At 34.9% G+C, this 11261-nt stretch overlaps 1 pseudogene; it reads right to left on the reverse strand.

Annotated features, from left to right (window-relative positions):
* Positions 1–3150: 3150 nt before the first annotated feature.
* Positions 3151–10898, reverse strand: LOC111397255 (annotated as a pseudogene).
* Between the last annotated feature and the right edge of the window lie 363 nt (positions 10899–11261).

Genomic DNA, 11261 nt, shown 5'->3' on the forward strand with positions numbered 1-11261 from the left:
CAGCTATTGGTTGAGCAGCGGAGTTGATTGCTTTGACTTTTCCACTACCCTTTTCCAGAACATGTCCGAGCCGCTCTACTTCGGTACATGCAAGGTAGTTGTGGGTAGCACCAGTATCCACCATAGCCCTGATTGGCTTCCCGTTGATTTTTACATCGATGTACATTAAGCCTTTGGCCCTACAAATTCGAGTCTTCGCTTCTTCCATCTTTACCTCTTTCAATGGGACATCATCTATTTCAGCAACTCGATGTGACAATGTGTTGCACCGATGTGAAAATGCCCCAACTACGTCCTCATCTTCTTCGGAGTCAGTCTCACTATGACAATTAGCCTACGGGGCCTCTTGCTTTGAACTTGACCCGCCACTTGCTAGCTGACAATATGCATTCACCATCCGCTTCTAAGGACACTCCGACACCCGATGAGGTCATTCGCATAAAAAGCACTTCAATTTGGGAGTGGCATCGCGTTGCTTTTCCTTTGTTCCAGTTGTTACTGTTGCTGCCGTTAAAATTTCCTTGACGGCTATTATGATAGTTTCCCTGAAAGCCACAAGTGCTTTGATAGGGTCTTTCTTTATTCTGAGAGTAACGCTCTCCCCTATTTGGATTCGAGCTGGATCTGTAAGGTCTGTTACCACCTCCAATTGCTTGATTACTCCAAGAATTCGACAGCTCCCATGGTCGTGCTCAAATCAGTAACTTTCTGTATTTGAAGTTTCATGCATGTCCACGGTTTCAACCCTTCCATAAAGGTGAAGAACTTATCATTTTCCAACATATCTCGAATATTCAGCATATACCCTGAAAAGGATTTCACATACTCCTTGATAGAGCTTGTGTGTTTCAGGTTTCGAAGTGCCCGTCGAGCCTGATACTCGACATTTTTCAAGAAAAATTGCGATCTAATCGCTTCCTTGAGGAGATCCCAAGAATCTATTCGAACCCTGTTGGCTTGAATGTCAGCATATTTGGTTCGCCACCATAGCTTTGCATCTCCACCCAGATACATGGTAGATGTGGTTACCTTTCTAACTTCGTCTTCGATTGAAGCTGCGAGAAGGTACTGTTCCATGTCAAACAAGAAGTTTTCGACTTCTTTTGCATTACGTGCCCCTCCGTATGTACACAGTTCAGGAATTCTAAGTTTATGAGCATACTCAGATACGGGAGCTTGCCCATTGCCCATCGCACGTTGGAGTACCCGCAATTACGCTCTCAAGGATTCCATTTCATCCTGTAGATCAGGAATAATTGCAGCAGCTTCAGTCATTGCTGCGTAAGCCCTTTAGCTCTCATCCAGTTGGATGTGTAATCCACGAATTTCAGATTCTGCCGTCTCGAATTTTTCCTCGAGAACTTTCAAGGTATAGCACAACCTAGAAGTTGTCTCATCAAGCGCATCCACGCGCTATTTAGTAGTACTCTTCTTTTAGGGCTCTTCCACTTCAGTGATGTGGGATGTAATTGGATCCATAGCTTTCTTCTCGAGGGTCGTGAGCCGCAGCTCTAATACCAACTTTCACGGGGTGCCTTTCTTCTTGGCACAGAAAGGGATACCGTGCGATAGTAATATGCTCCGCTAGACTACCTTTCGCCTTTTTTCGATCGCGTCGGGACAAAAGAATTTTGATTACAATTTTGTAGAAAACTTACAATAGAGAATTTGAATATATTGAAAGTAAATTGAACATTGATTGATAAAAATTGAACATTACAATTGACAAAAGCAGAAAATTACAATTGCTGATGCAAGGGGTGGACACCAGTGAGCTTGAAATATTTTTGAATGACTAATACCCCCTATAATAGCATTTGGAATAAAAATCTAAGTAACAGGAATAGACGTTTAAAAGACGAGGAATCATACTAAACGTTTACTAATATCAGAGCTATTTTACAACTGAAATAACTATTACAATGAAAAGAAAATTACAACTCAAACTTGAAATAATATTTAAAATGTGCGGTCAAAGTTGGGCAAACTATGGTTGCAATAGTGTCAAGGAGCTAAGTAAAGCTGCAGTCATTGACACTAGGGCTTAGCCTTAGCCAGCCCGTGGTTCGACAAGCTAGCTCGTTAGAAAAAAGAGAGGCAGTCAAATTGCCTTTAAAAAAAACCTTAAAAAAATCGAGTCCACTAAACTCGATAAGGCTAGAGCTAAAAGATCGGGCCAGGTCTCGAATTTTTGGGTGGGCTTTTGCTCGGCTCGCTCGGACAAAAAACATCAGTCTTAATTTTACTCGAGGCGAGCCCGAGCTTCAAATTTTGACTCGCGAACTAGCTCTGCTCGTTGACATCCTTAAGTATTCATAAATCTCTGACGAATATTTATACGTTCACATCGTCATAAGCCCCCATTTGCCCCATTAAATTACATTTCATTTTTCTCTCTCGTATTTTCAACCACGCAATCTTTCATAAAGTAATATTACATGTAAAATGAAACTTTTTCTTCTCCTTCAACTACTCATTTTTCAAAAAAAAAAAAAAGTTGTTTTTTTCCACAGGGGCTAAAAATTTAGTTGGGTCACATGTAAAAATAGGTTTAATTTCACTCGATAGAGATTGTTAAACAAATTATGAATATTAGCCCCTGTTTGATCCCCATTACCTGAAAATGAAAATGGGAGGAATAGTAATTTTTAGAAAATGAGTGGTTGAAAAAGAAAGAAAAGTTTTCGATTTACGTATAATATTATTTTATGAAAGATTGTATAGTTAAAAATAGGAGAGAGAAAAATAGAATGTAATGTAATTTAATTTAATAGGAATCAAACAGGGGCTTAATCTTCATAATTGAATCGTGTTGTCAAATTTATAAATTTCGAGTTAAAAGAGATTGGTATAAGGAGATTCAGGATCCTAATACGCTTTCACCATCATATTTTTATAAAATTCGCATTTAATTATAATCTTCCATTTATTTTTAGTTAAGTTAGATCTTGCATTAATAAATAGATTATTTAATTTATAGAAAGAATCACAGATTTCAATTGTTTCAATTAAGGCATAATTCGAATTTGAATTAATACAATCTCTGTGGGAACGATCCTTAAACTTAAAAATCCATTTTATTACTTTAACCCGAACCGTAAACTTGTGGAAGTTTTAAATGGAAAGATATTTTTGTGAACAACCGACTTAATATTTTTGGGGAATATGATTCGTTGAACTTCCCATTGTTTGTCTGCTCTTCTAGTTATTGGATATTCTCTCGTACCACAAGGCCCTAAAGTTTTTAACATACCCAAAAAAAAAAAAAAAACAAAAACAAAAACAAAAATGGTAGTTGGTGGAAGTGTTGTAGAGGGAGGAGAAGCAAACAGATTTTCTACCCCACCCCAGTTGGGCAAACAAAATCCTCATCATAGCAGCAAATGAAGTTGCAGATTAAATGGATAAAGCATTCTAAACATTAATTTAAATAGTTAGTTTATGCTGTGATGGCATGTGAGGATTAACATAGCAGCAGAAAACCTAAATTACAAATTCGTTTCGTCGCTTCTTCACATGCATTTTATCGATCCAATTTGTAGGGGGAACAGATCTGTTAATCGATACTTCCACAGAGGACATCCCTTAAAATTTATATTACAAGCATCTTCTTGTCAAAAAATGGTAAGAGTAAAACAGAGGGAAATTCAAATACCATTAGTGTCTATTCTCTTCTTTAATTCATTTATTTTGTTTTAAATTCTCATATTTCCATAACTGAGGGTCATATAAAGTGCCAGGTAGATTTAAGTGAAAGCTACTCACAGCACAATCATCATGCAACCGCCATATGGTCTAGCCCAGGAGGTTTGCCACGGATAAGATTGTAAGCTGGGAAAAATAGTTCTTTTCTGCTACTGGAATGGTTTTTGTTATGATAACCTCTTGGAATAGGCCAATTGATAACAGCTCAGTTGCAGGAGGACTGCGAAAAGTTTTAACACGTGTATTGAGTAAACAATATACTAAAAAGTATTATACCTGATTCAGTATGAGCAAAGTGGAGATTGGCACAATTTGTTAAGTATAGATTATGGAGATGGAAATGTTGCTCCAAAAGAATAAAAGCCATGGCTCCATTAGCTGAAGTATAAAATATATTATCTTGCCCTGAACCAGGCCAGTGAAATGATCGAGCAGCTCGATGATCTAACGCTTAATTTTCATTAAAGGTAGGGATCAGGTGACTCTATTTGCTGATATGTTTATGAGCTCCAATCTGGCAAGGTAGAATGTAAATGAGAAGTAAATTTTTCGTCACTACTAAAAAAAGCACCATACTTTTAGTTAGGGGTAGGCACGGGTCGGTTCGGTTCGCTTCTAGAACCGAACCGAATCAAACTTTTCGAGTATTTAGTAAATGGAACCGTCGAGTCCAAATATAATTATGAAACTGTTCGGTTCCATTCGGTTCCGTTCGGTTCGGTTCCATACTATAATTAACTTTTTTAACATTTATAATAATATTATATAAATACAACTATTGATACATTCAATGGTTTTTGAATGTCAGAGACTAGTAAACTAACTTGTGCAAATGATCGCTACGATCAAAGCTTCGGTCGACGAAGGTCACAGTATCGACTGACGATTGTATAGGTTTTGGAATATTAGCGAGGTTGCGAGAGTCGAGACAACGTTATGCACTTTAGTGTAGGTGTTTAGGGTTATTTAGTAAATTTGATCTCGTTTGGCTAACAAATGAAACAATAAAATGGATAATTGGGCTAAAAATGAAAAAATTAGAAATGAAACAAATTATTGAACCAAAAATTTGGATTTAGAAATTGTTAATTTGTTTAGAAAAAATTAAAATTAAAATAATTTGATTTACTAAATATAAAAAAAATTATAAAAATTCGGCTCTTATTCGATTTTTCGATTCTTGGTCTAGAACCAAGAACCAAACCGTACCCGTCGATTCTCAATTCAGATACCCGTTCGGGTATTTAATTTGACAAGAACCATCAAATTTGGTTCGGTTCGATTCGGTTCGGGAGATTTGCCCAACCCTACTTTCAGTCAAGCAAATATTCCAATGAGAAGATATTTTAGCTTCCACTAATATAACCAAAAAAACACAACTGATAAAGCATCGCGAAAAATAATGGATTTTAGTACTAAAAACAGCATGAGTGTTGCAAGCATAAACTTCACTAGCTCCTTCTTGATGCAACATAGCTGCTCCTTTTGCAATGGTTCCTGTAACTATCTGCCGATAAGTACAATTCCAAATACAATAGACTTATTATGACAAAAGTGCTAGCGGGGCTTGTATATAACCACCCCCTAAATGGAGACAAAAATTGGAAATTGAGCAATTGATTTACAAATCCTCCAATAAAGAAACCTGAAAAAGAAAATTACAGCTCTAAGAGTTGATGTTTTACTGATTAGGGAGACAATGGTGAACTAGTCTCGCCAAAATGATAGTGCTGTATGTAGATGTATTCTTATTTCCCCCCTGGCGGAGAAAAAAGATTAAATTGGAAATATTACTTAAAACGAATTTATTTACATACAGCTGTATGTATGATTACAAAAGGCTTATTCTTTTCCCTTTTTTTTTTTTTTTTTTAAATTTTGATTTCAATATAGAATTTGCAGTGTAGCATCTATATTTGTATGCCAAGGCTACAGCTGTTTGATTAACTATTATTCAAGATTGTGAAAGAATAAGTGGATCATAAAGAAAAAAAATTTACCAACGGTATCAATCATGTCATCAACCATAATTGCTACTTTTCCCCTCACGTCACCAATCAAATTCATCACCTGCAGAATCCAAATGGTATCTTAACCAATTGGTGTTATAGGCGCAAAATGTAGCATACCAGATACCAGGTACATTAACAACTGGAAACGACCAGAAATGCTTTCAATCAATGCTGAGATATTATGTGATTGAAAGACCCGAAGAATCAAATAACTAAGAGATACATTCAGTTTCCAGGACTTCACCTCAGCAAAATTATGTGCATGAAACCTTTTATCAACAATTGCAAGAGGTGCATCAGAACACTTTTTGGTAAAATCTTGCCCCAGCAACCCCACCAACATCCGGTGAGACCACAACCAGATCATCGGAACATATGGCCTTGCTGGCAAGGTAATCAAGTATGACAGGCTACTTGCAAACATTCCAAAGAAAAACAACAATAAAAAGAATAATTTCAAAATAAGTGAACAATGAAGTAAGATTGCAAATAGAAATTCAATATATAGACAATTAAGTCAGCCCCATTCGCCAATTTTCTATTCATCAGCTTTCAAAATTTCTTCGGTTAATATTGCACCAAAACTCATGGAAATTATGCCAGTGTTAGGTCCTGTTTATGTCATGGGAACAAACATCTCAAGGCCTTTTACCTGACCATGTACATGATTCACTGGAATGTCAAAATATCTCATGTACTGACCAGAATGAAGGTGACAGGCAAGAACCCGATCTGCACCAGCTTCGGTAATCAGATTAGCTAAAAGTTTGGCCGCTATTGACTCACGCCCTTGTGTCTGTAGTGGAAGCGAATGTTCATAAAGAAAAGCAAATAGGAAATTGAAGTACCAAAACAAAGAAAACTAAGAACACTCAACAACCAAATTCATTCAGGTGGAGGCCAATTGCTAATGAAATGAAGGTGAAATTACATAATAGCCATACACCTAATAAAACTTGAGATTATTTTTATCATTTGGCATCTAATTGCTTTCAGTTTAAGATTTTTTCTTTAGAAATTTTAAAGTGAAAACAGTCTAGAAGAAAAAGTAAAAGTGAGGACTTGAAGCATGTGGACGTTTACCAATATTTGCACAGTTTCATTGTATATCCAGTAAGAATTCTTCAATTTTGATAAAAGGACTCAATGCGAGGCAACAAAATCAACGCTTTCAAATAAAAACCTATAAGCTGCATCATGATGTCTCATTTAGCAGGGGAAAACAGCAGGGTCAAGGCAAGCAGATTGTGGTGTTACCTATTTAAAATGGAACATTATGTAATTTAGAGATTACCAAAACATCTTATTATTTTAAGCCCCCGTTTGATTCTCATTTTTGGAAGAATGAAAATGAAAAAGATAGTCGTTATAGGTCCACACAAGAGATAGAAATTCAAATTTGGTGGCTTGATATAATGGATAACAATCATATTTTTCATTTTAATGGAAAACAAATAGGGGCTAAATCAAAATTTTGATGTGAGAACTGGATTTACTTAAATCAACTCAATGCTTAGATAACATAACTTTCGATCAGTCCTAGCATATCCAAAATAAGGTATAACAGCAGTAATATTTTTGGCTGATGCTCTTCGACGAGCATCAATCACTATCAAGAACTCCATAAGAATTTCATTTGCTGGAGGACAAATGGGCTGCACAAGATATACATCACACCCTTTAACGCTCTCTTGTAGTTGAACATAAATCTCTCCATCAGCAAATCATATTATCTTAATTTTTCCAAGCTCCAGACCCACATAACACGCAATTTCCTGAAAAAGACAAAATTTCGTACATAACAATAGAATTGCTAATGTATCTCATTAAGCAAACTCTAGACAAAAATTATGAAAATGGAGAACGAAGTAATCACACAACAAAAACTGCACGTGCTCAAGAGCCAAACAACTCATTTAAAACAGAGGAAGTACGCAACAATTTGAAGCATGTGCTTACAATACTGCTCTAGGTGGATAAAAATAGCATATAATAAAATATTTTTGGTCAAATTCAACTGAACCTTTTAACATTTCCCTTTCAAATCAACCTTAAGTTCCAATATGCTCATATTAGGGGGAAAAAAAGGGATATATGCTGGTAGAGAGAATCAAAACCGCATCTTCAACCTGGAAGGAAGGCTAGGCATTATTGTCTATTCAGAATTCAAACATATCTAATTCAAAACCCATCCTTAATTTAGCTCATTATAATTCTAATAATTAAACAAAGTTATAAAATGTCATGACAAAAAGCAAACACTTGAAGAAATAGTGATTCTCTCTGTAATCAAAAGCATTGTTGCCTAAGCTTAACACGTTTACTTATAATTATAAAAGTCAGTTTTAAAATAATTATTTCTTGAGCATTGTTTTACCTTTGGAGACGGCATTGCATTGATTGAGAGCATCAAGAACAGAATCAAAGGGGCTAAAAGCAGCAAGCTTAAACACTTTACCAAACCGATTCAGGTCCGTGATGGAGCTCCGAACTGCCTACATATTCTGCTCGATTTCATCAAGTCCGTGTGCTAACAGTAGACCGTATCTTGATGCCAACTCATGCACGGGATTTGGAAAAAATTTTGGAAACATTAAATCAACAACTGGACAAGAAGCTGTAAGATTTGGAAAAATTTTAAATTTAGTTACCAAAATCGAAAATTGGAGAAGGCATGGAGAAGAAGAAATGAGAAGTTCTTGCAATGTTTGCATGGATGAAGTGAAGTTACGTGTGAAAATGGAGAAATAGTGAAATGGAGGTGATGGTTGTGTAGAGTCATAACCCAAAAATCATTAACATCTATATGAACATATATTTACAAACAAATACATTAATAAAAATAAATGACCAGATCATACAGGAAATCTAGATATCATTTGTCACAATTTATCAAATCAAGGTTTTAACTTTTAACTCCTCTCCCTCCCTCAATAACACAACCCCACCCACCCACTCACCTGCCCAAAAACAAATAAATAATAAAAGTAGAGAGCAATCAATTGAAAATTAACTTAGCAACTCTAATTTAAGATACAACATTTTTCATTTATCAAGAAACTACCATTTTCAGGAAAAAATTAAGACGTGAACTATTAGATGCAAAACAAAAATTAATCAATATAAAATGTTTGTGAAATCAAACAATGAATAAACTCAAAAAAATATGAAGAAGACATAGCAGAGCTGCTGAACAAGAGTCAAGGATTCGAACCTAGAAGATTTCAGTGGAGGAAATTCAACTCATATGAAGCGTGTGTATGTGTATATATATAAGTGTGCGTGTGTAATTTTCCAATCAATTGCAAAATAGAGAAAGAGTGGTGAGTTATATGACAATGAAGCATGCAATTTCAACCTTAAATCAAGAACTAAAGGACTGATTGCATGAGATTTGGGGAAAAATTTTGAACTTTAAATCAATAATTGGAAAAGAAGCTGGATGATTTGGAATAAATTAACATTAGTTACCAAAATAGAAAAAGAAATCGAAAATTGCAGAAAGAAGGCACAGGGAAGAAGATATGAGAAGTTGTTGCAATGATATGAAGTGAAGTTTTGTGTGAAAATGGATAAATACTGAAGTGGAGATGATGGTTGCATTGTTATTGCATGTCAATTCTGCTACGAATACCCCAAAGACCAGGCCATGAATCTTGGGATTCAGCACTTAGCTAAAGTAGTAGTTCTTGTGTGCCCTCAGAAAATATCCACACATGAACAGCCCGTTGGTGATCACCATCTCTATGGATATCTCCCCTCTAAAATTAATACAATATAAATGTGCATATAAGTACTTCAAAAACAGGTTCAATATTATTCCCTAAAATATTGACAAAACAAAACTAAAAGTATAAAAGTGTACAGGAAACAAGAGTAACAAAACTATCAAAGTAATAACCAAAACGATTGGTTGAACATCATTATTTCTACAATAATAAATTAGTGCATTGCACTTTTTACAACAGTAGGCAAAAGATTTTTTCTTAACATTTTTTAGCATTAAGATAATTGGTGGTAGACATATAATAAAGTATAACATGTAGGAAGGGTCATTGGTTAAACTTCATTAGTTCTTAAATAACATATTATCATCTGTCATCTATAGATTGCAAAAATAGTCACACAAGGGGAAGTTTCAACAAGAAGGCCCAAAAAAAAAAGAACCCTTGCTAATATAAGAACACGATTCCAATTCCAACTCTTTTTTCTTTCTTTTGGATGACAGGATAGAAAAAGAAACTTCAATCCAGTAATAAGGGCCACTCGACTCCTAGTTGTTCAGGATCGAAAGACCAGTTGTCTTTTTTGCAAATAAGATGTCCTCCTTGTATCAAGAATAAGAAAGACTAAAAATCTACAGCACTGCATTTTTTTACACTCACTATATGTTAGTTCAAAATAAATAGTCGCCATATAATAAGAAAAAGGGTAAATTTCATAAATCTCCCTGATGTTCATGACAATTTCAAAGTTGCATATTAGAAAATTTTTACTTACTGTTTCCACCCAGAATTCATCAATCTTATTATAATGTGCAGACAATAAATAAATCAATCACCAATATAACTCCATTTAATTTCCCAAAAAATAAAAAAAAAAAATGTTGACACGATCGAAGATAAAATAGAACTTGCTTAGAAAAAAAATCACAGAAAAAGCCCATAAACAGAAAATAACCGTGATCTTAAAAATTCATATTTAAATGCTAAACATGAAACCAATATCACCCCTGTATCTTCAAAATTGTACAACTTACCAATTAAATTCTAAATACCCAATTAAAAATACCCTGCAATTTTCAAAACTATACAAAGCTGAGGATACCCAATTATAAGTACCTTAGAGAGAGTACAATTGCTTGCTGAGGATGGGAATAAGGCTGGATTCAGTGTAGTCCGGTTTGAAATCAGCTCCGTTATCGTCACATCTGACTGCCCATGCCGTTTTCAACCAAAGAAATGAGCGGGAAAAAAAAGTGCACGACGATATATTTTTACGCCACGTGTCCAACCAACTCTTTTACTCTTTTATATATCTAGGACTAGGACTAGGATTTTGGGAGCGTCACAAAAATTGACCTTCCTTGTAATCTTGTTTCTCGAATTCCCAGTGAAAATTTTCCTCAGAGCGCTTCTTGAATTAGTCACAAATCAAATTGCTTTATTTTTAATTTCAGGTTCTGAAAATCGCGCATGATAATTTTTATAAGAATAATTCTATTTGTAGTTGCTCACTACAATAACATTACTCTTTTTATAATTAATCTGAGACAATATGCTAAGCCCCCGTTCGACTCCCTTTACAATTGTAATTCATTATTTTTTACCTTCTTAACAATCATACATTCTCCAATAAAATTATATTACATATAACCCCAATTTTTTTTTTATCTACACATTCTTTAAAAAATTACTATTCTAAAATATACATTCTCAAATTCTAATTATAAAAGGAGCCAAACAAGGGCTAAAATATTAAAAGTACACTTGCAATAACAACTTCAATAAATTGTAAGAGTAAATTTCACATCAGATTATGATG

This window comes from Olea europaea, chromosome 7 (assembly GCF_002742605.1).
Source record: "Olea europaea var. sylvestris chromosome 7, O_europaea_v1, whole genome shotgun sequence".
In the NCBI taxonomy this organism is placed as follows: Eukaryota; Viridiplantae; Streptophyta; class Magnoliopsida; order Lamiales; family Oleaceae; genus Olea; species Olea europaea.